At 36.0% G+C, this 22,846-nt stretch overlaps 1 protein-coding gene across 1 annotated transcript in view; it reads right to left on the bottom strand.

The window, feature by feature from the left end:
- Positions 1–21,693, bottom strand: part of BMPR1B (bone morphogenetic protein receptor type 1B) — an 80,718-nt gene extending 59,025 nt beyond the window's left edge. The window contains exon 1 of the mRNA XM_061164374.1: positions 21,612–21,693. The gene's annotated coding sequence lies outside the window, so the exon portion shown is untranslated. The remainder of the gene's footprint in view (positions 1–21,611) is intronic.
- Positions 21,694–22,846: the final 1,153 nt, after the last annotated feature.

A 22,846-nucleotide genomic window follows, 5' to 3' on the forward strand; every position in this document is an offset into this window, starting at 1 on the left:
TAACACTTGATTTTAACCACGACCATACTGGAAAATGTGTAAGGGCAAACACAGGCCCCTACTCCAACACACAGATGACACAGAAATTAATATATGCAAGATATTTAGCAGTTTAAAATTAACCTCAATCATACACTGCAGGGACAGCTAAGCTAAACTATCTTCTTGCCATGTACAGTAATTTTCGTGCACAAATTTTTGAACCCCCTGAACTGTCCTGTTCACCACCATCTATGCCAAGAAGGACTAAGTTCCATCATCTCTTTTGGGTGTGCCAGAAGCATCTTAACTGGTCTGGCTTACATTTCTGGAGGGGGATAAACAGCCTGTGTAAGATAAAAAGCATCTCCCACTACTCACTCGTGATTTCTGTACGCTTGCTAAGACCGTTGCCAGGTTCCCTGGGATGAGACATGAGGAGGGTGCACAGAACTGCTAGGGGCGCCCACTGAAGGGCCCAGCACCGCAGGCAGCGCTAACCCTGCACCTGTGACGTGTTATTCACCAGTTAAGAAACGCAGTCCAGACGGTGGTTGCTTAATACAGCTCAGCTGTTTTTCTCAGTACTCCCTTTGATTATGAGCTGGCAAGAGAGATTATTCTGGTGAGGCACTGAGCTATGTTCAAGATACATGGCATATGACAGTGGAAAGGTGGAAGAGAAAGGAAACCTTAGAATCAAAAAAATAAATAAAAAGAAAAGAAAAAAGTCAGTGACCACAGTGTATTATGTAACATTTCCAGATGGTTCAAGGCTGCCTCTGATTATACGCAAGGCAGAAAAACATACAACATTCAAGTGTCTAGAAATCTATTTTTGACATTATCCTTTTGACATTTAGAATGATACATCAACATGCAACTCTTGGGTTTATTTTAAAATAAGCATAACTTCACAAATTGATCAGCTACACAAACATTTAAAAATCTTTCTTTAAAGAGGTTTACCTGTTTAGATGTCTAACTTCTTTTGTTGGCAAAACTGAAACCAAATGATTACCATTAATTTTATCTTTTTATCAAGTCCACCATATCACTGGACTTGACTCAGAATTTTTTATATAAAATTTATATTTGAAACACAACTATCTTATTCATCATGGGTGGCTTAAGACAGCATAAAATATTTATTTTAACCAGCATTAAATTGCTAGCAAGTCCAAATTGACTTAAGAAATATTTATCATACACAAAGCTATCTACAAAGCACTCTGATTTCACAGAGGTGAAGAAGAAATGGCCACTAACTCATAAACCTTAAAATCTAATCCAAGAGAGTGAATAAAAGTTATTTTTTCTGTTATTGTTGTTCTTTTGTCATAAAAGGGCTGCTGACCATTCACTCATACCAAAATTTTCACTATTTTTCCATTTACACTCTAGATAAACACAAAACCATCTGTCCTCTAGGCCAGTGTCCATGCCATTTTAAATAATCTAAAAACTTACCCAAAAACCAAACACCCTTTCCTAGTAGCAGATGGTTAAGAAACAAAACATTCATTTATATATAAAAAGAGTTGAAATGAAGAAAATACATCAATTTAAAATCTTACATATAAAGTATATACTAAAATGTTTAACAATATTTTTTGTTTTCATTAATTAGACACTAATTACCTATTAAGAAAAGCAATATATAAAATACTAGAAAAATTCCACATGATATATATTAAGAGTAATAGGGTCAAAGAAAATTTCTATGGTCATAAAAGCATTCTCATTAGAATCTGACAAGTCTTAGAGCTTTCCTTTATATTTGTGGACAGCAGTGTTAAAGACAATACTGCATTTAAAGTTCCAGATAACACTGTGAGGCTAACTGGAGAAAGACCTAGGTTTGTGGTAGTATGCCACAAAACGTTGTATTAATATTTTCCTAACTATTCCCATACTCTGGTCTGTGCATCTGAACTAAACAAGAAGACTGAATTGGGTTCTGGGTACTTATATGACTAGCAAAATATATAACTAGATTACTGATGTTTTAAGACAAAAAAATTTTTTTTCTGAAATTATACTTAATTGACTATTAAAATAGTATTGAGATTCTGAACCACCATCAGTTTTGTTTGATTTTTTGGAATAAGGTTGCCAAAGGCAAAAGTCTTATTGATGTTTGAGAAGAAACACCAAGGAAAGATCTGAATTGAGACTATGTTATTGTAATGATTTTGTTATCTTAAATCTGGGTATGACATACATCGGAACATTCTGGCCTGATGTTTCTCAAGTTTTCCCTCTTTCAATAAACAAATGGCTTCAGTTTTCAAAACATTCTTCAAAAGCAATCTTACTTTTTAAATTTTGCAATTGTATAAAGCCTAGCAGACTAAGTGGCCCAGGTTTTGATAAGTCTGATTTTACCTTCAAATTTTCCTTCTTTGTAGTTCTTTATCCAACTTGTAACTCCTCAATGATGCCAAAAATTACCTGCCCATACATCATATTCTAAAGTAAAAATGTTTCCTTTCTCTTTTTTAAAATAATTATCAATATGGTATAACCAAATCAAGATAACCAACCCCCCCTACAAAAAAACCCTGAATCTAAGCTGCTACAAGTAACTCTCTCATATATGGTAATTCTCAACCACACCAACAAAAGGCAGATATATCTCTCTATATAATTTTTTTTTCACCCTGAAATATTTTGATAAGTTGGTATATGATTTTAAATTTCAGTATCAGAGTAATAAAAAATACATACTTAATCATGTTCTATTTAAATGACCAAAGTACTCCCAACAATAAGTAATAACATTAATATAGGAGAAAGAAGAGTAGCTATTTTAAATGACCACTTCAGTTAGGAAGTTTCCCACTTTGACAAAGAATATTTAAGATCAAGCAAAATATTTTACCAAAATTAAAGAATTTGTTTTTCAGTTATTAAGAAATCTTTCTTTAAGTTCACCTACAGAAGGTCCTATTCCCTACCTAAAAAGTCAGATATTCCATATGGGATGCAAGAACTGTCATTATGTAATGAATCAGAGATTGGCAAAACTTTGTCAGCTTTAACTGTAAGAGCCATCAAGCCTGCTGATCCTCAGTAGGAGTGAAATCTCATTGACTTTTGTTTTGTTTTTTCCTTAAAGAAAGAGCATGAGGTTCTTTCAGAATGAATAGACCTCACTTGTGATAAATGATGGTTATTTATTTTCAACAATGAAGGTTACTTATTTTCTTCTCATCTTTCTTAGCAGACAAAAAACTATTTGCTTTCATCACTGAAACCACAGTAACTATTTGGTGATAACATGAAAATTTCCTGGTGGTTCTCCTTCTCTACCATCATATCAAACAGCCTGGCCAGGAAAGGATCAAAATTGTGCAATTATTAATTAGAGAGAAAATCTGGAATAAAATAAATCCCTCTAGTACCTACATCCCCCCAATTTTCCACCCCAGTCCTTAGAATACAGGACTTTGTGATCGCTTTTGTGCAGTTGAAACCATGGTAAAGGAAATATTTCTCTTCCCATTTCATACCAATAAGGGGTGGGGGGAAAGCTGTTCGATAGGCACCATAAAAATAAGCCCCCCACCCCCAAGTGTTCAGGGCTTTCCCCTCTAGAGAGTTCAGTGTCTCCTCACCAGCAAGAAAGTGTAAGCAGAGAGATCATTAGTTATGACATGTAGACGCTAGCAGATAATGTTGACTCACTTCAGGAACTATTAAACTATAAACAATGTGCTGAAAGCCATTTATCTGCATTTTAGGATGAACAGCAGAAGCTATTCAATTAAATAGATTGCAAAGAATAAGCTGCTGATGCCAAACCAAGTGAAGCTTAATTGTGAAAAGAAAAGTCTGCAGATTTAATAAAAATCAATCTAGGATACCAGAGCATACAAAATCATTAAGCACTTTATTTTATAAAATAATATATAAAACATAGAGCATATATTTTAAAAGACCAACTGATTCAGTTACCAAAGTTATTGCAGAGTAGTTTGAGTTCAAAGAAAATTTATTGATACTTGATATTTTCTTTTAAGTGACAGCATTTATGGTAATACTGAGGCTGAGCAAATATATGTTATCAAGGAAAGCTTTACCTGTCACTATGTAAAAGGTAAAGTTGAACTGGGCCAGTTTTCTTATCAGCACTATTCCTATTCACAATTTGTTTTGATAGAAAATTCCTAAATGACTCCTTCCAAGAAAAAGAAATACAACTGAGTGCAACTGTTCATTTATCTACATCTATAATATTATGTAAATATGTATGTATATACATATTTCCATCTCTAGCATGTCAAAATGCTACAAGAAAAATATTAGTCTATCATGTAACTCAAAGGTTTTATTCCATACTTGATTAAAAGGCTATGAGAAAAACATGGCGCTTTCTGCAAGTACCATATACAAGTAAAACATACTACATTTAGAACTTATTCTTCCCACTTGTCAGAAAACAAATCAAAATCTGCTCTTTTTCACACTTCCAGATGTCAGAAGTTTTTCAAAACAATTTTGAGGTCAGAGAAGAGAACACACAGGTGTGTGTTATGTCAACTGTGGAAAGCAACTGAAGGTTCGCCTGGAATCTGATCACTTCACTGACACATTCTTGTGGGCATTACAAACGCTCCCTGAAAGAGCATTACACTAATGCTGACTAACTCTAAACAACATCCCAAATCTCATTAGACCTATTCCTTAGCAGTATTGTTCAAAAGCATCTCTGCTAGTAATACCACATTTATTGCCACCTCTTAGCAAACCTTTAATGTTTTCTTCAATATCACCTCTTCTGTTCTACTTCACTGGCAATTCAGCAGACTGAACCAACAATAAAATATTTGATATCAATAAACGTTAAGTTTTTGTCACATCATGAAAACTATGACAATCCACAAAAAACCAAACGTAAGGATATCAGTAACAAATGCTTGAGAAAAACTGGTTCAAAAAAAAGAAAAACTGGTTCACATTAATAGCCACCTGGTCTTGAGGAAACCAAGCCTGAGACAAAAAGATGGAAACAGTATTTCAATTCTGAAACTACCAGTGCCTGTTTTAAAACAACAACAACGACAACAACTGTAGTTAGCCATTCAGTACCTATATTAAACTCAAAAGCAACTTAAGTGTGACACGTTCTTAATCTTTTTTAGTGACTAGAAGGAAATTCTTGCTATTAAATGAATCAAGATCAGAAAAATTCTGCCTACCACTGGAGACTTAACAGTCATAGATTTCTGATTTTATTAATGATTGACATTAATAACATATCAATTTAGACTTTAAAAAATCATATCATATAAACATTCATTCCAAAGATTTACTATTTTATATAACCTTTCCTTTTCTCTCCCACACATAAACACACATACATCCTACAAGTATGTTCACAATGAAGATACACAAGTAGCAAATTATTACCATAAAACTTGCATCTTCTTGCCAGGTATCCCTAGTATTTTCCAAACCTCAAACAAGGTCTCACTACAGAACACCCTCCCCCAGGCAATAATCAAAAAACAGAAACGTTTAGAGCATTTTTCCTTTCCTCAGTCCATCACCCAAGGTCTGAATCAGACCAAGAGCTGATGCTCAGAGCAGGGGCACTCTCCACTTCTGCAGCATAACCGGCAGTGGCTGATGAATGTGCTTTTAAATTGCATATCTACACAAGCCAAGTTTCTCAGCTTTACTTTTCTTCTCAGTAGCAGCAAACCCGGAGGTCTTCACCACTAATATTCTACAATGCACGGGCAAAACAAAGGTAGGGGCCCTCCACTCGAGTGTATGTGCAGAATAGTCCTGTCTAAAAAAAAAATGTGAGACTCTTTCCTACCTTCCATCCTCACTTCTTATCTCCCAACCCGCAATGGCTTCTCAAAAACTTCACTGTTCTTGAAGATCCAGATGTCTTCTTTCTTCCCTCCCATTCCCACTGAGAAGACAGGAAACGCCAGGTGTGAAATGTCTCTGTTTGCCCCTCCACTCAACACACACATCCTAACTGGGAGCTTTCATCCTTACTTGTCCTCTCAGGGGAGCCACCCTGCCATTTGTCTGCTGGGTCGCGTCTCTTCTCACACACCCAGATGCACAGCCGAGACCAGTTTCTCACAGAGGATGGTTTGCCTTCATCCGTTCCTTCCTGGGTTATGAACAAAGAGCAGTTTTCCCAGGCTAGATCAGCCCAGCTGGAAAAGGATTTTAGGACAAAGAGAAAATGAGTATATTGGGAAGAAAGTGCAAAGGAGCCCTGAAAGGAAAACCTGAGATGCTTGTGCCGTTATATCAAAATGTTGTAACTTATATACAAAACATGTAACCAAGCACCAAGTCATCTTACAATAGGCCAAGTCACACGTATAACAGGATAACTGGATTCCAAACAGGTGAAGGAATTGTGATTTCTAGCCCGAGGTTTGCTATCAACTTGGAAATCTCCAGAATGTCCAGAAAGTTTTGTTTGTAAAACTGGCACAGTGATGACTGACCAAATAAGGCATAGACAGTAAACACAGGTTTTCAGGATATGTTCGTGGAAGGAATGCCAATGAATGAATTAGATCACAAGGAAAGACTCGGCCAAACATACCTGTCTAGATTAGAAACTCAGTGTGAAGGAAACGACCCTGAGTCCACACCATAACATAGCAATGCCACACGGTGACTGCTTTCCCAGGACCGCATTCCCTGGATGGGTAACAGAGAGTGACTGAGTGTTTCTAAAGAAAAGAATCTGCGAGGAAAGAAGCAGTTGCTCTGGTTGCTCTGGTGACCCAAATATTCCAAAATACTACATGTTCTATCACTAACTACTTGCAGCTCTCCCCTAACTCAATAAACAATTTGGAAAAACGGCATCTCACCTCCCGCTGCCTAACAGCATAACTAGTCATGGACAGGAGGAATAAAAATCAACCCAAGCCCATCTGGCAACAAGTACAGAAAATCATTCATAACAAGTACGCGTACTTTATATAATAAATATGGCTATATATATGGATGCCCCTGACTTTACCTATCTACTTTCAGGCAGATTTTTTAAGGCTGATGTCTATCTTTACATATTTAGGGAATATTACATGCATACTAAATTATGTATGCTTGTGGGCTTGCATTAATGAGTTTACTGAAAAAGGAATTTGAATAAATTTGAATAGAGATTACATTATATTAGAGAAAGGGGAAAGGTGACAGGACAAACAGCCCAAACTGAACGGCAGTAGGGAATTTCTAAAATTAAACTAACACATAGAATAGCCTGGAAATAACTTTCACTTCCCTTGAGCTGATTATTTATATAAGCTATGTTTAAATAAAGGCCAGATTTTACTCTGATACAGTATATTAAGTTCATGTTTTCAATTCTAGGAAGTAATAGTAAAAAGGGAGCAAACTATGAAGAAACAAAGAAAGAATAAACATAATAAAGTGGCAGCAGCAAGCTTTAATGCCAGTGTCCATAAGGTATCAATGGGTTGTGGGTGAGGAGAGGGAGAAGCATTAGCATGTGTAGTAGAGAACTACGCCTTCCTCTCTAGAAATTACCACATGAGTGTTAGCAGGAGTCTTATCAGCCTGTTTCTGCGGGATGGGTTGTCTGGCGCTGACTGGTATATACACTCTCCTGTTCCAAACACGGCCGGCTCCTTCTGTCTTTTTTATTACTTTTTATTATTTTTGTAGAGTCTCCCCAAACATCCCCTTCTTAAATTACTTCAGCTAAATTTCCAACAAATACTGAGTTCTCAAGGTTTAAACAAATCAAAATAATGAGCAAAATAAAAACAGATCAGCCAGTAGACACAGAAGGTTATGGTTATTTACCATATCCTTTCTGTCTTCTTTCTTATTTTTGTGTGCTTTTGTTTTCATCGGCATCTGTGTGGGATGGTAAGAATAGTTCTTGCCAAAGATAATTGAGTTCTTTTAGTCCAGCCAAGCAAAGAAGAATGGGAGGTAAGAAAGGATGATAAAAATTATGTTAAAAATACTTTCAGGTTCAAAGCAATTCAGGGGTCACAATGATATATTTGTGTGCTCTGAATGTCCTTATCAGTAAAAGGAGATGGTAGGAAAGTGTTCTCTAACCTCCCTCCTACTTCAGACATAGTATGGTTCCACATAACTTTCACATTGCTGATACACATTCTTTTTTGCATCTATAGCCTAAAAAGAGAGTATTGAATACTATATTAATAAAATATAAGAATCCCAGTACTGCCTTGTATTAACTGTGTGACCTTAGGTCAGTTCTTAATTTTTTTTTAAATCTCAAAACACTTCATAGTAACATTGGACTTCCACTTCAAGGAGTCTCAAGGGGATTAAGCATTTAATTAAAAAAAGCATTTATCTATCCCCAATTATGTGTTGATAAATCTCATATAATATAATCCTCAAAATGCTCACTTTATAAATGAGGGGACTAGGGCTCGAAGAGAGGTTATTTTTCTGAAAACAAACAAGTGAACAGCAGACAAAGGTGGGAGGTAAACTCTCGGGTCTGTGACTCTGAAAAGCAATGACTCCGCTAGACAGCAGTTCACAAATGTTTTGCTCTCAAGATTCTTTTCCCTAATTAAAAATTATTAAGAACATATTTTTATTTATATGGATAACAGCTATCATTTACTAAATTAGGAATTAAAACTGAACAGTTTTTAAATATGTATGTGTGTGTGCTAAATTGCTTCAGTCATGTCCGACTCTGTGCAGCCCCCTGGACCGGAGCCTGCCAAGCCCCTCTGTCCATGGGATTCTCCAGGCAAGAATGCCGGAGGGGGTTGCCATGCCCTTCTCCAGGGAATCTTCCCAACCCAGGGATTGAACCTGCGTCTTTTATGTCTCCTGCATCACCAGGTGAGTTCTTTATCACTAGTGACACCTGGGAACCCATTTATTTTAACATGCTTTCAGAAAAACAAAAAATGTAGTACTGTTTTACATTTTTGCAAATCGCTTTAATGTCAAACTTAAGAAACTGGGTATCTGCTTCTGAATTATATATATTGCAATATATTGTGTCTGACATACACAAAGAATGTATGACCACAGATTTGTAGTTGGAAAAAGACCTATATTTTAGTAGACTTTTTTCATAATAGTGGTTATTTTGGGGTACTACACAAACACTGGACAAGTAGACATCTCTTCAAAGTTAGATTCAAGTTGAGTGTGAAACCCTATCAATAAAATTTTCATAATCTGATAAATTAAAATCTACTGTCTGTCATATACTTTGAAAAGATTTTATATATGCATGAAGATGAAACAATGGGCACTAGTTGTCTAGAGAAAAAAATCTTGGTTCACTCAGCTATGCAGATCAATCCTGTGGATGCAAGCTTTCCAGATCCTGAATTTTGTTTGAAAGTTTGAATTTTAGCATTAGCAATAAATACTGTCAGTTGTTTTCCTTGAAGTGAGAGGTTCACTCCGTTCATTTTTTTTTTTTTTTTTAGTTGGAGGCTAATTACTTCACAACATTTCAGTGGGTTTTGTCATACATTGATATGAATCAGTCATAGATTTACACGTATTCCCCATCCCGATCCCCCCTCCCACCTCCCTCTCTACCCGATTCCTCTGGGTCTTCCCAGTGCACCAGGCCCGAGCACTTATTTTTAAGAATACATCTGCAAATACCCATGCCTGAAGAACAACAGTTTGTCTGTCAGTCATTCTTTATAGTAAAAATTGCCTTTCATGAGAAAAGTCGTCAAGTAACCATTCATGTTCAGTATGCTGAAAAATTTCTTTATGTATTCTCTACATTTTGTCACACAGAATATTAAAAAGAAATATACTCAGAGGCTGGAATTTAATAAACATTATAATTTTAACAGCTTCATTCAGGATATTATCTAATCAAGTTATTATTAAATAATAATAAAGCTTTTTGCTTGGTGTTGGGTGGTAGGTGTTTGGTTACCTGGTTTGGTGTTTGGTCAGTTGGCGTGTCTGATGGTTTGTTTTTACTCTGAATACATGGCAGTGAGGAATATAAGTATAGTTTGATGCCCCGTCTTCATTTGTGCTAAGGTTCTATCAACACTATTTCTCTTTTGTATCATCAGTGAAAATGTTAATAACAAATCTTATTACTATCCTTATGAATCATTTTTTGAGAACTGCCATACTAGATGACAAACTACTGGTCACTAGATATATAAAATTTATGTATATATTAAGATAAGCTAAGAAATGTTAACAATAGTGGAAGAGAAGGGAATGAGCATGAGAGATAATTTTAAGAAGGAAAAATAAGTAAAATACATATATATTATTGAACCCTTTAGAGATCTAAGGAGAGATTTGCAGCTGGAAACACTAGATAGCTCACAAAAATATGATGTGTGCCAGATATGAAAGCAATCATTAATATAAATTTAGAGATCAATTAAAACATAAATGACACAGCACACTGAAAATTAAGCTGTCACCACTTAGATGCTGCCAGTTATGAAATACTGATAAGCACTTGAGAAAAGCAAAAAGTGATTCATTAATATGAAAGTAAAATAAACAGGTACACAAAGTTCACATTCTCAGGAAAGTAATTAAGAAGAGAAGAAGAATTTGTTAAATGTGGCACTAATTAGTTCTGGTTGATATTTGCTTGCTTTGCTTTTTGGTTGTAAGCTATCACAGTCAGGATTTTCTGTTTCTTCTACATGGTTCTGTGTTTTTTTCATATTGAATACTGAAAGGCTGACCACGATGAGACAAGCTTTTCTCTAACATTAACTATGTGCATGTCTTGATCTGACCACAGTTTAAGTCTCTTGATCTCCAAAGAGCCATTATTCTGCAGGAAACAGCCAATTCTGAATTAAGAAAAGTTAGATTTTTTAAAATTATATTTTATTGAAGAATAATTGCTTTACAGAATTTTGTTGTTTTCTGTAAAACCTCAAGGTGAATCAGCTATAGGTATACACATATCCCCTCCCTTCTGAAGCTCTCTCCCGTCTCCCTCCCCATCCCACCCCTCTAGGTTGGTACAGAGCCCCTGGTTGAGTTTCTTAGCCATACAGCAAATTCCCATTGGCTATCTATTTTACATAAGGTAATGTAAGTTTCCATGTTACTCTTTCCATACATCTCACCCTCTCCTCATGTCCATAAGTCTATTTCTCTATGTCTGTTTCTCCATTGCTGCCCTGTAAATAAATTCTTCAGTACCATTTTTCTAGATTCCATATATATGTGTTAGAATATGATATTTATCTTTCTCTGACTCACTTCACTCTGTATAATAGGTTCTAGGTTTATCCACCTCATTCAAACTGACTCAAATGAGTTCCTTTTTATGACTAATATTCCATTGTGTATATGTACCACAACTTCTTTATCCATTCATCTGTCGATGGAAATCTAGGTTGCTTCCATGTTCTAGCTCTTGTAAGAAAGAAAGAAAAGAAAGTGAAGTCGCTCAGTCACGTCTGACTCTGCGACCCCATGGACTATAGCCCACCAGGTTCCTCCATCCATGGAATTTTCTAGGCAAGAGTACTGGAGTGGGTTGCCATTTCCTTCTGCAGGAGGTCTTCCCGACCCAGGGATCGAATCCAGGTTTCCCTCATTGCGGGCAGACACTTTACCATCTGAGCCACCAGGGAATCCCTAGCTATTGTAAATAGTGTTGCAATGAACAATGGTATACATGTGTCTTTTTCAATTTTGGTTTCCTCACGATATATGCCTAGGAGTGGGATTGCTGGGTCATATGGTGGTTTTATTCCTAGTTTTTTTTAAGGAAACTCCATATTGTTTTCCACAGTGGCTGTATCAATTTACCTTCCCACCAACAGGGCAAGAGTGTTCCCTTTTCTCCACACCTTCTCCAGCATTTATTGTTTGTAGGAAAAATTAGACTTTATATCACTGAAGGGTCTTAAACAAGGGATACACTTAGCAAATCTTCTCTCCCACCTAAAAATATTGTACAGAGAAACTCAGTATTTCTTATATGAGTTCTTAAATGTGCTATTACTAACACTCAAATGAAATATGTATTTTGCATATAAATGTTAACAGAGTAAAAGTTATATCTCTTTGGTTTAAACCTCAGCATCTAGAACAGTGCCTGGCATGGGCAGGCATATAAGTTGTTCCTCTCATATGTGGAACAACTTTCCTAGTATGAAGGTTTCAAGGATTATCTAATGTGAAGGAAGCTACGATGCTATCTCATATACATCTATGATTATGATGTTATTTCAGAGAGGGGAGTGTGTGCATCTTCTATGGTGATTGCTGTTTGGTAAAATCTCCACTTTTACTAATTGAAAACATAATGCGAAAATGCAGCTAAATTTTTTCTGACACTTCCTCTGTCCCCTCTACATATACTTTTCAAGCTCAAGAAAGATTTTGATCCCACTTTGACAGAGCGAATTCAAGTAAATTACCTTTTAGGTTACTAAAACAGGAGTGTGAAAGGAAGGTTCTGAACATTGTCTGTGATGCCAGTGTAACCTGGACAGCACTCAGAGGAGAGGACACATGGGCTAGCGATCACGCCCAGCATGGCTAATTAGCTGTGTACCTTGTGAAAAACCTCAGTCGTTTCTCTAGACCTCCATTTCTCCATCTTGAAAATAGGAGTAATCATGTCTACTTCTCTTGTAGTTATTGCTAAGATTGAATGAAGTTCTATACAAAGCACTTACCATAGGCCCTGTGACTGACAGGACAGAGTAAATTCCCAATAAATGCTAGTTGCCCTGATTTTCCAGAAATCTATGGATTAAAACTTGATGGTAATGACTGTGAAGTTTGTAACACAGAAGAGGATACATCTTTCACCCCAGCTACATAAGTTTTAAAGTGACTACCAGAATCCAGAACCAATTTAGAAACAGAACAATTAAATGGATAAAAGATGCAAATGTAAGATCACATAATATAAAATTCCTAGAGAAAAACTTAGGCAAAACACTTTTTTACATAAATCACAGCAATAACTTTTTGATCCATTTCCTAAAGGAAATTAAATAAAAAATATACAAATGGAACCTAATTAAATTTAAAAGCTTCTGCACAAGCAAAGAAAAGCACTGACAAAACAAAAAGGCAACTTACTAAATGGGAGAAGATTTAGAGGATTAATATCCAACATATATAAACAACTCACACAACTGAACATCAAAAAACAAACAACCCGATTAAAAAATGGGCAGAAGAATTGAAGAGACATTTTTCCAAAGAAGAAATGCAGATGGCCAACAGGTATATGAAAAGATGCTCAGCAGAGAAATGCGAATCAAAACCACAGTGAGGAATCACCTCACACCTGTCAGAATGTCGAGCATCAAGAAGAACATAAATAACAAATGCTGGCTAAGATATGAAGAAAAGAAAACCCTTGTACACTGTTGGGAGCCAAGTAAATTGATGCAGTCACCATGGAAAACAGTTTGGAAGTGTCTCAAAAAACTAAAAATAGAATTACCACATGACCCAGCAATTCCACTCGGGTATATATCCAAGAAAACAGAAACACTAATTTGAAAAGATAGACTCATTCCAATGTTCACAGTAGCATTATTTACAACAGTCAAGATATGGAAGCAACCTAAGTGTCCATCAATAAACAAATGGACAAACAAGATGTGGTACTTTTACAATGAACACTACTCAGCCATAAAAAAGACCAAATTTTAACATATGGAGCAACAAGGATGGACTTGGACGGCATTATGCTAAATGAAATAAGTCAGACAGAGACAGACAAATACTATATGATATCATTTATATGTGGAATTTAAAAAATACAATAAACTAGTGAATATAACAAAAAAGAAGCAGACACAGATTTAGAGAAAAACCTAATGGTTACTAGTGCAGAGGGGAAGGAGGGGCCATATAGATGTGGGGGTGTAGGAGGTACAAATTATTGGGTGTAAGATAGGCTCAAGGATGTACAACACAATGAATATAGCCAATATTGTGTAATAATTATAAATTAAAAGTAACTTTTAAAAGGTGTATAAAAAAGAAAGTGACTGGAGGAAAAAAATATGTAAACATAACTATTTTCTATGACCCACTACAATTTATCATTGGTACTATCTACAGGTACTAATTCATATTTCTAATTTTCAAACAAATTTAACCACTTTATAATATGTTTTTTAAATTAGTTTCACTATTTGGAAGAAATCACATGGAAGTTCCATTATCATGGCTCCTGCTAGTAGTGATAAATAAATGTAGCACTGTTCAAAGAAAAAACTATAGAACATTATGCAACTCAGTACTTACTCATATTAAGGTTTGTTTACTATGTCATATCAACTTTGCCTTCACCGCACTTTACGTGATAGTGCATTGGTAAAGAAACTGCCTGCCAAAGCAGAAGACTCAGGTTAGATCCCTGGGTCAGGAAGACCCTCTGGAGAAGGATATGGCAACCTGCTCCAGTATTCTTGCCTGGAAAATTTCACAGACAGAGGAGCCTGGCAGGCTACATTCAATGGGGTCGCAAAGAGTCAGTCACGACTGAGCACACATCTTAAAAATAACATACCTTGTATGTCATATTCAATTCAAGTTGCTATCAACTGTTAGACAGCATTAGCTACTACTTTTTAACAATATTCTATATCTTCAGAACAACTTACAAGTTACTTACAAGATACTTTCATTGTATCATTGCAAGATACTTACATGAACAAACATATGTGTGTTAAACAGAACCAGAAATTATATACATAAGCATTCTATAACATCCAGTGTTATGAAATTTTAAAATTGGCCTATACTTAATCATGTATCTCAGCTCTTCTGTTGATATATAATCATATATAGCCACTTATATAACTTCACCAGACTCTAATGTCCTATGTTTTTAAAAGGGAAAAAATTAAAAGAACAAAGAGGTAACAGGGTCACTCACTTTAAAATGTATGAAGACAACCTAAAAACTGCACAGAGAAAGCGGCTTGTCCATTAACTCTTTACTGTATACAAAGGCTATCACATGTGGTTTGTAAGCTTCAGGGAAGTAAATAAAAATTGCTGAAATGAGCCACAAATGAAAGCAAGCAAGCTATGGAGTACTTACCACAGGCAAAACACTGTTCTCAGAGTTTTCACACACTTTCATATAATTCTCACCACAGGTACAATTATTTCCATTTTCATAAATAACTGAGGCTCAGATATAAAGTCTTAGGTTTGAACTAAGAGTTTTGCTATGCCATATAAACAATTAGATCTCTGATCTTTCTCCCATTTCTATGGTCATTATGTTCACAGTAATCTTCTAAAAATGGCAATACACATGCATAAACTTGAGAAAATAAAAAAGCTGAAGTGAAATAAAAAGTTCTAATTCCCAAGTTCTTAAAAAAGCATCCAAGGTACTTTAATTGACTCGACCTGGGCTTCCCTGGTGATCCAGTGGTTAAGAATCCACCTGCCATGCAGGCGACCCAGGTTTGATTTCTGGTCCAGGAAGATCCCACATGTCACAGGCCAACTAAACCCATGGACCACAACTACTGAAGCCTGTGCCCTAGAGCCCATGCCCCACAACAAGAGAAGCCACTGCAATGAGACAATTACATGAAACTAGAATAGCTCTCCCTGGCCACAACTAGAGAAAGCCTGCCAACAGCAACAAAGACCCAGTACACCTAAAAAGAAAAATTAATTGACTCAACCTACCTTTCCAGCTCTCTGTCCATATTTATCACACTCTCCAGGTTTTTTCACATTCCCATGCCTTTGCTCATAATTTTCAGACTATAACCACCTCCATTTCCATCATCTATGTTACAGTTCACAATCACAGGTATACGCATCTTTTTTTCTTTCTCATGGAACTTTGCCATGTTACACATTTTACTCTACATTGAAGAACAGTTAGTTGCACACATATTCTGGCCTATCAACTATCACCCTCTTATGGCAAGTAGTACAATTTATTTACATGTGAGCCACCCAACTGATTATTAACTTGAATAATTAGCTGTGTGACCTCAGACAATTTACTTAAACTCCATGAACTCCAATTTCCTCATCTGTAAAATGAGGGCAATGGCATTTATTCATCTGTATATATAAAATACTCAGAACAGTACCTTAAGGAGTTTGTCCAGTATAAGTGTAAACAATTTGTATACTATTAATCACTGAAATTTTTGATCAAAGAATTTCATTGTTTGGTGTTAACTAGCTCACATTCTCATCCAACTCTGATTTTAGCATTTGTAAATTTTTGAAGGAAAGATATCTAAGTTTTTGAGTATAAAAACATTTTAAAACATAAGATTTTATAAGTCTTCTAAGTAGTTTTATAAGGGCAAATATATATATATTACATGTATATAATATTTACACATATATATACACATACATATATTACACATACACACAGACATTATCATAATGGATTCCTGCAGAGCACAAAATAAGTACATCTCTTCAGCAAAGTACCAGTTCATCCTATAATTTGATGACACAGATGTGAAAGGAGGGTTATATATCAACGTAGGACTCTTGGATAGAGACAAGATTATTCACTGGACTTTCTTTCTTCTTGGTACAATTTGGGAACTTTCTACATGCTTTCTGAACATTCTGCCAACCATACAGAAAAACTAAGCCTGTTTTATATCAACAGGACATTCACAGTTCAACATCTGGGTCTCCTCCTCTCTCTCTGCACTAGACAACTTTACAACTTTGATCTTTTACCTCTCAGCACCCACCTCATGGCTGTTAACAGTGACGTTAGGGGAGAAGGAAGCTACAGACCTCACTGAACTGGGAGATGACAGCCTTTTTACAGCAAAAAGCAGCCTGAGCAGTATTAATCTACAGAGCATCTATACAGAAAATACAGAAATATTTAGTGTCTTCTTTAGAAAGTTTCCACTCCAAAATGAGGACTCGATGGCTAAAAACCATAAAGACAGATTTAACAACAATCAAATAGGGCAGTTTCACTTCTCAAAAACAGTAAATAGAGTCATTGCATTTCAATAGAAAATAATTATTAAAAGCAAAAGTGTACTCAGTTACCGTAAAACAGGTCCAACATCTTGCATAGGTCTTCTCATAGACTGTAAAGAGCAGATGGTGAAAGCAGCAAAAATTCCAGTGGAAACTATGACTATTATTCAATTTATGAGGCTAGTCTTAAAGATATGATTTGCATTAAATAACAGAAATTAGCACTTTACAAAGACAAATTTAATCTTATGACCTATAGTGTGTAAAGTAGGATGGTAGATTACTTAAGAATAAGTGAGATGTTCTTGAGAGGAATACATTTATCAACAGAATACAAATTTTTGGTTTCCAAGTCAGTGCTTACTTCTGCAATGTTAAGTTTCTTAGAAAGAGAAATAAATGAGTAGATTCCTTAGTACTCTTCCACTCATCCCAACACATACTTCCATTTCAAATTTAAAATAATGATGAGCCGGCATGTAACTGTCTGGGCCATTATCTGATTTCATGTCCAGGTATTCTTTATTTCCATTACCAAATAACAATGACATACATGGAATAATAGCAAAGATGTTATAAGTGCTCTCACTTCAAAATACCTTAACTCCAGCAATTCATTCATAAAAGACTGCTTTTGTAAATGACTGAATATATATTTATGCATCCTCATATTCTTGTGACATATTTGAACTAAGAGAAGACTGCAGTCTAAGGTAGCTGTAAATGGTGATACACAGAGGCTTGGGGTCCTGGGAAGAAAGAATGGAGAAAAACAGAGATGAAAAGGGAAGCTAAAACGCTACCCATAAGAAGTGAGGATTCACTGACTATTCCTTTGCACAACCTCAGCCAGGAGAAACAAAGATCTTTTCAAATTGAAAGAAAAAATTTCTCAAAACAGAGAAAACTAATGCGCCAGCAACTATCCGCAGTGTTTCTCTGCAATAACTCTGTTGCTTCTTCCAACAAGCTTTTGAGTCCTAGAGTGTTATTTCCCCCATATTAAAATGCAGAAACTGAGGCACTGTACAAGGTCACAGAACAAGAGTTGAAACAGATTTTAAACAAGAAGTCTGACTCCAAACCAAGACTGATCTCTTTCCCATTAACAGATATGCCATATAAAAATAGGATCTCCTAGTAGCTACAGAAAAAAGACTCACCATGGCAATAGTCAATACAAAATCACAGACACAATGTGATAATCAAATACATCCACCATATGTAAACCTACAATCATTTTTATTTTTTTAAATGTATTTATTTTAATTGGAGGCTAATTACAATATTGTGGTGGTGTTTGCCATACACTGACATGAATCCGCCATGGGTGTACATGTGTTCCCCATGTTGAACCCCCCTCCCACCTCCGTCCCCATCCCATCCCTCTGGGTCATCCCAGTGCACCAGCCCTGAGGGCCCTGTCTCATGCATCGAACCTGGACTAAGACTGTCTGTTCATTTGCAGAGTGTTGCTGACTTAAAGGAGAGAGAGATGTGAATTTCTATTTGCCACCACATTCTGCTCTAGTCTTAAAAGTGTTTTATCTCTTTTCTTTTGAAGTGAATTTTAATGAGCCCTTAATTGTCAAAGGACTTCATAAATATTCATTAAACAGTAAAAGAACTAGTGTTTCCTTTCCCTAAAAGCTGAAAGAGAAAACAGTTAAGATTCCAAAGTAGAGTAGCCATGATGAAAGTCTTAAATGGAATTGTAAACATTCAGTATTGTATTAGATGTTTACCCAAATGGTTCATATCATTAGAACACTTAAGAAAATTCTTAGTGTAGCAATAACTTTTATTTTTGCCTTTGTAAGAAGTCCACCACAGCACAACCTGTTGGAGATATTTTCATTTTTATCAGTCATCCAATTCCAAATGATCCAAAACATTTCACTAACTATTGATGATGCCTTCTGCACCACTGAACAGTAAAATGGTTATGATGTTGGGAGGAAATGATTTTGATCTAAATCAACAGGGCAGGCCCAGCTATTATGAAAGTGCCACAAATCTTTCTCATTAAAAAATGTTTTCACACTGGATTTGAGTCTTCAAAGAAAGCATTCACCAAAGTGTTGCATTTTACATCAATCCTATACAGCTGTCAGGGAGTGTATTATCATAACGATTGACTTCTGATGAAGCCATAGCCTCAAATATTTCCTCCTATTGCCAAAATGTGGGAGATCTCACAAGATATCATGGCCATGCCAGAGTTCCCAAGTTCAGCCAAATGCAAATGAGCTGGCAAGTCAAATATTAACTCCATGAGAACACGTCTCTCCAAAACCCACCCCATCTGATTCACTGTAAGAAAAGGGAAAACATGTTCGCTATTTTCAGACATATAGCAATAACTTTCCCCCCTTTTAAAACTGTTGTTTCTTCAATGAGAGATAAATATGTTTCTATAAAAAGACCTCCCCAAAGTCCCTGAATTGTGAAACTAACTACCTTGTATTATCACAAAACCAGAAATAAAAGATACCTCAGTTAATTTGGGGAAATTAAGACATAAGAAAGCACATATGTTTAGTGAAGCCCCTCTATAATTTCCAAAAATGAGCCAAATTCAGAGACCTAATTCATTTAAATGTCTTTAAGAAATTTTATTAAACAGTAATCAGATAATTTTTATTTTGTATTTGACTCTAAAATATTTAAGTCATTCAAACACAGCTGTTAAATTCTTACAATCATTTTCCCAGCTGCTTTGTATTTTTCACTTCCTAAAGTTTAACTGGAACTGGGGACGGTGAGATGGGAAGAGGAAACACATCTGTAATGGCTATTTAATAAGCTATGCTCTGTGGCTAAATAATTATACATATGTTTATAAAGACGCTCATTCTTTTAAAATTAAGTAATATCAAAACTTGGTTTACCTATAGTATCCAGTAAGCACAGAAACATTTTATATTACCTGAATTCAGAAACACATGGCACCAAACAGGGGACCGCAAATATTACGCAGGAACAGAATAATGCAACACAGGGGCAAAAAATGCTGAAGAAATTTTTTTCTTGTGGTATCCATTAGCACTTTTTTAACAGACTAAGCTTTTATTGGTTCTTTGTGATTATGCTACCACCTTTCAGACAAATATGCATTGTGATACAAACAAATATAAAAAGGAATTTAAAAAATGGAAAAATAAGTATATAGTTTTTTTTTAATATCTGTTTAAAAATTTAAAGTTCAGAATAAGAAACTCAATTTTTAGTCCCACGTAGTAAGCTCCAGGGTTTCCCTGCTGGCTCTGCCTGCAATGTAGGAGACCTGGATTAGATCCCTGGGTTGGGAAGATCCCCTAGAGAAAGGAACAGCTACCCACTCCACTATTCCAACTTGGAGAATTCCAAGGACAGAGGAGCCTGGTGGGCTACAAGGTCCATGGGGTCGCAAGGAGTCAGACACAACTGAGTAAGCTTCCATATACATGAAAAATATCCTAGTGAAGGACGTAAATACTAAAAAGTTGTATCTTTTATTGACTTTATTTACTTTATTTTGGTCTTATTAAGCATTACCTAACACCTGTTCTTTACTTCTTTAGATACTCAAAATGTCTTACTCTCTGCTGAATCTACAGAGCTATGCCTAAATGCTTATTAACTAAATGTAGTTGAATAGATTTTAAAATACTGTTATTGTGATGATTAACTTTATATGTCAACGTGACTGGATTGTGGGTACCAGATATCTGGTCAAACATTATCTGGTATTTCTGGGAGGGTGTTTGGGATGAATCTAACATCTGAGAGACTGCAGAAAGCAGATTTCCCTCCCTAATTAGCTGAAGGTATGAATAGGACAGAAAGGTTGACTCTCCAAAGAAGAGGGAATGCCTCATGTCTAAAGTCTTCAAGCTGGGCCGTCACATTTTTCCTGCCTTCAGATTCCAGCTGAAGTATCAGCTCACTTCCTGGGTCTTAAATCCCTGACCTCTATATCTCTGTCTGGACTGTAACTACACCACTGGCTCTCCTGAGTCTGCAGCTTGTCAACTGCTAATCTAGGGACTTGCCAGCCCCCATCATAATGTGGACCAGTTCCTCATGAAAACATATATACACACATGCTTCTGATTCGTGGTATTTCTATGGAGAACCTTGATTCAGTTATTCTTGGTTTTCAAAGTTTCCTAAAATACCCAAGTCTCTTAAATAAATATAAAAAGTTCTTTTAATTAAATCTGAATTACCTTGGGCCCTTGAATTGTGGTTCTTAGAGTTTCTTCAATCTAATAAAAAGTTTAATTTCACTATCAGCAATATAGTTTAGATTTAACGTATGTCCTCAGACTCAGCGAGTGACTCACTGTATGTCAGACTCACTCTGTATCTGACTCAGTGGGCCTGAATCTGAGCAAACTGCAGGAGACAGTGAAGGACACGGAAGCTTGGCACGCTGCTGCAGTCCACAGGGTCACAAAGAGTCAGACATGGCAGCTAAACATGTCCTCAGAATCCACGCTCTACTGATGGCAATTCAGGCAGTGCAGCCACTAATGCCCCTGTGCCCAATGCAAGCTAAGACTATAAGATCATTCACATCTTAGTGAAATGTAAGTGAAATGTAAATTGTTCACATGAGATCAAACAGCAAGGATTAAATTCAAATAACAAGTCCAAGATTTCAACCAAAGCTAAGGTGCACTCACCAACTACAAGATGATCACAGCGCAGAGTGATTTGGATTTTGTTTCTATAAATTTCCTTGGCAGTATCTTTCTCATCTCTATCCACTCTCGGCCCAGAGATTTGTGTATAGTAATCTCTTCCAACAGTGTTGCCCCTTGAGAAATCAAATTGTTAAATAAATGTCTAGGCTGAAGACCAGTTCAAGATGCTTTACTCTCCTCTACTAAATAAGGTAATAAAAATCACCAGAGGTATGAAAGCTATTGGCAAAAATCTGAGCTTCAAAATAGGTGGAAAGCATGTAAGTGGAGAACACAATCACTTAAAACTTATATTACTCAATAGATACATATATACCAGAAATCTTACTTGAAACATTAAACATTTTTCATTACATGCGTTCTGGATGTTTTACTAAAGAACGTACTCATTTCCGGTGACTAAAGGAAAAAAAATGTACTTCAACATGTTTTCAATAAAAGAAGATGGCTGTAAGAGTAAAATGGAGTGTTTGAGGCTAGCCAGGGCAAGCTAAAGGTTAAGTTCTTTGTATTCTAGAGGTACTTAGACACTTCACCTAAAGATAAATGCTGTTTTCATTCTTTTAAAATGTACCAACAAAAATCAATCAGACATTTTCTTTTTTTCTTTTCTCTTTTTCAAGGATTACTCTTTCAAACTTTTTTAAACAAGAGCCACTTCCCCCCCAGGCAACAGTTACGAATTCCTATACTCCTATAGGAACATGCAGTAGCATATGGTTTTCCTTCGTTTGATTTGTATAAGGCCCATCTCAAGACACAATCCACTTACTAGGCACAAGTACCCTTTTCTGAGCCCTAGTCCTTTTATAATCAACTGACTATGAGATCTCTAACATTTCATGCTAAGAGGTCTTGCTGGTACACCAAACTCAACATATTTAAATCTGAAATTCTTCTTCCTCCTTCCTGAAGCCTCTCCAGCCTATCCTTGTTCTCTCTAAACCTGAACTGTCTTCAGTTTCTTTCTGATAAACATGCCCATCATCCACACGGCTGCCAAAGAAAAACCCAAGAATCCTCCTAAATATCTCCCTCTCTATATCCATTATATCCAATCCATTAGCAATACAATCATTTCAACCTTCTAAATTTTTCTGGAATCCTTCCTTATCTCTACTTACCTATCTCCTCCTTATCTCTATCCAATATCTCTACTGATATTGTTAAAAGATTCCAAATGTAGCCCTCATCATTTCTTGCATGGTAGTCTG

This window comes from Dama dama, chromosome 17, assembly GCF_033118175.1.
Source record: "Dama dama isolate Ldn47 chromosome 17, ASM3311817v1, whole genome shotgun sequence".
NCBI lineage: Eukaryota > Metazoa > Chordata > Mammalia > Artiodactyla > Cervidae > Dama > Dama dama.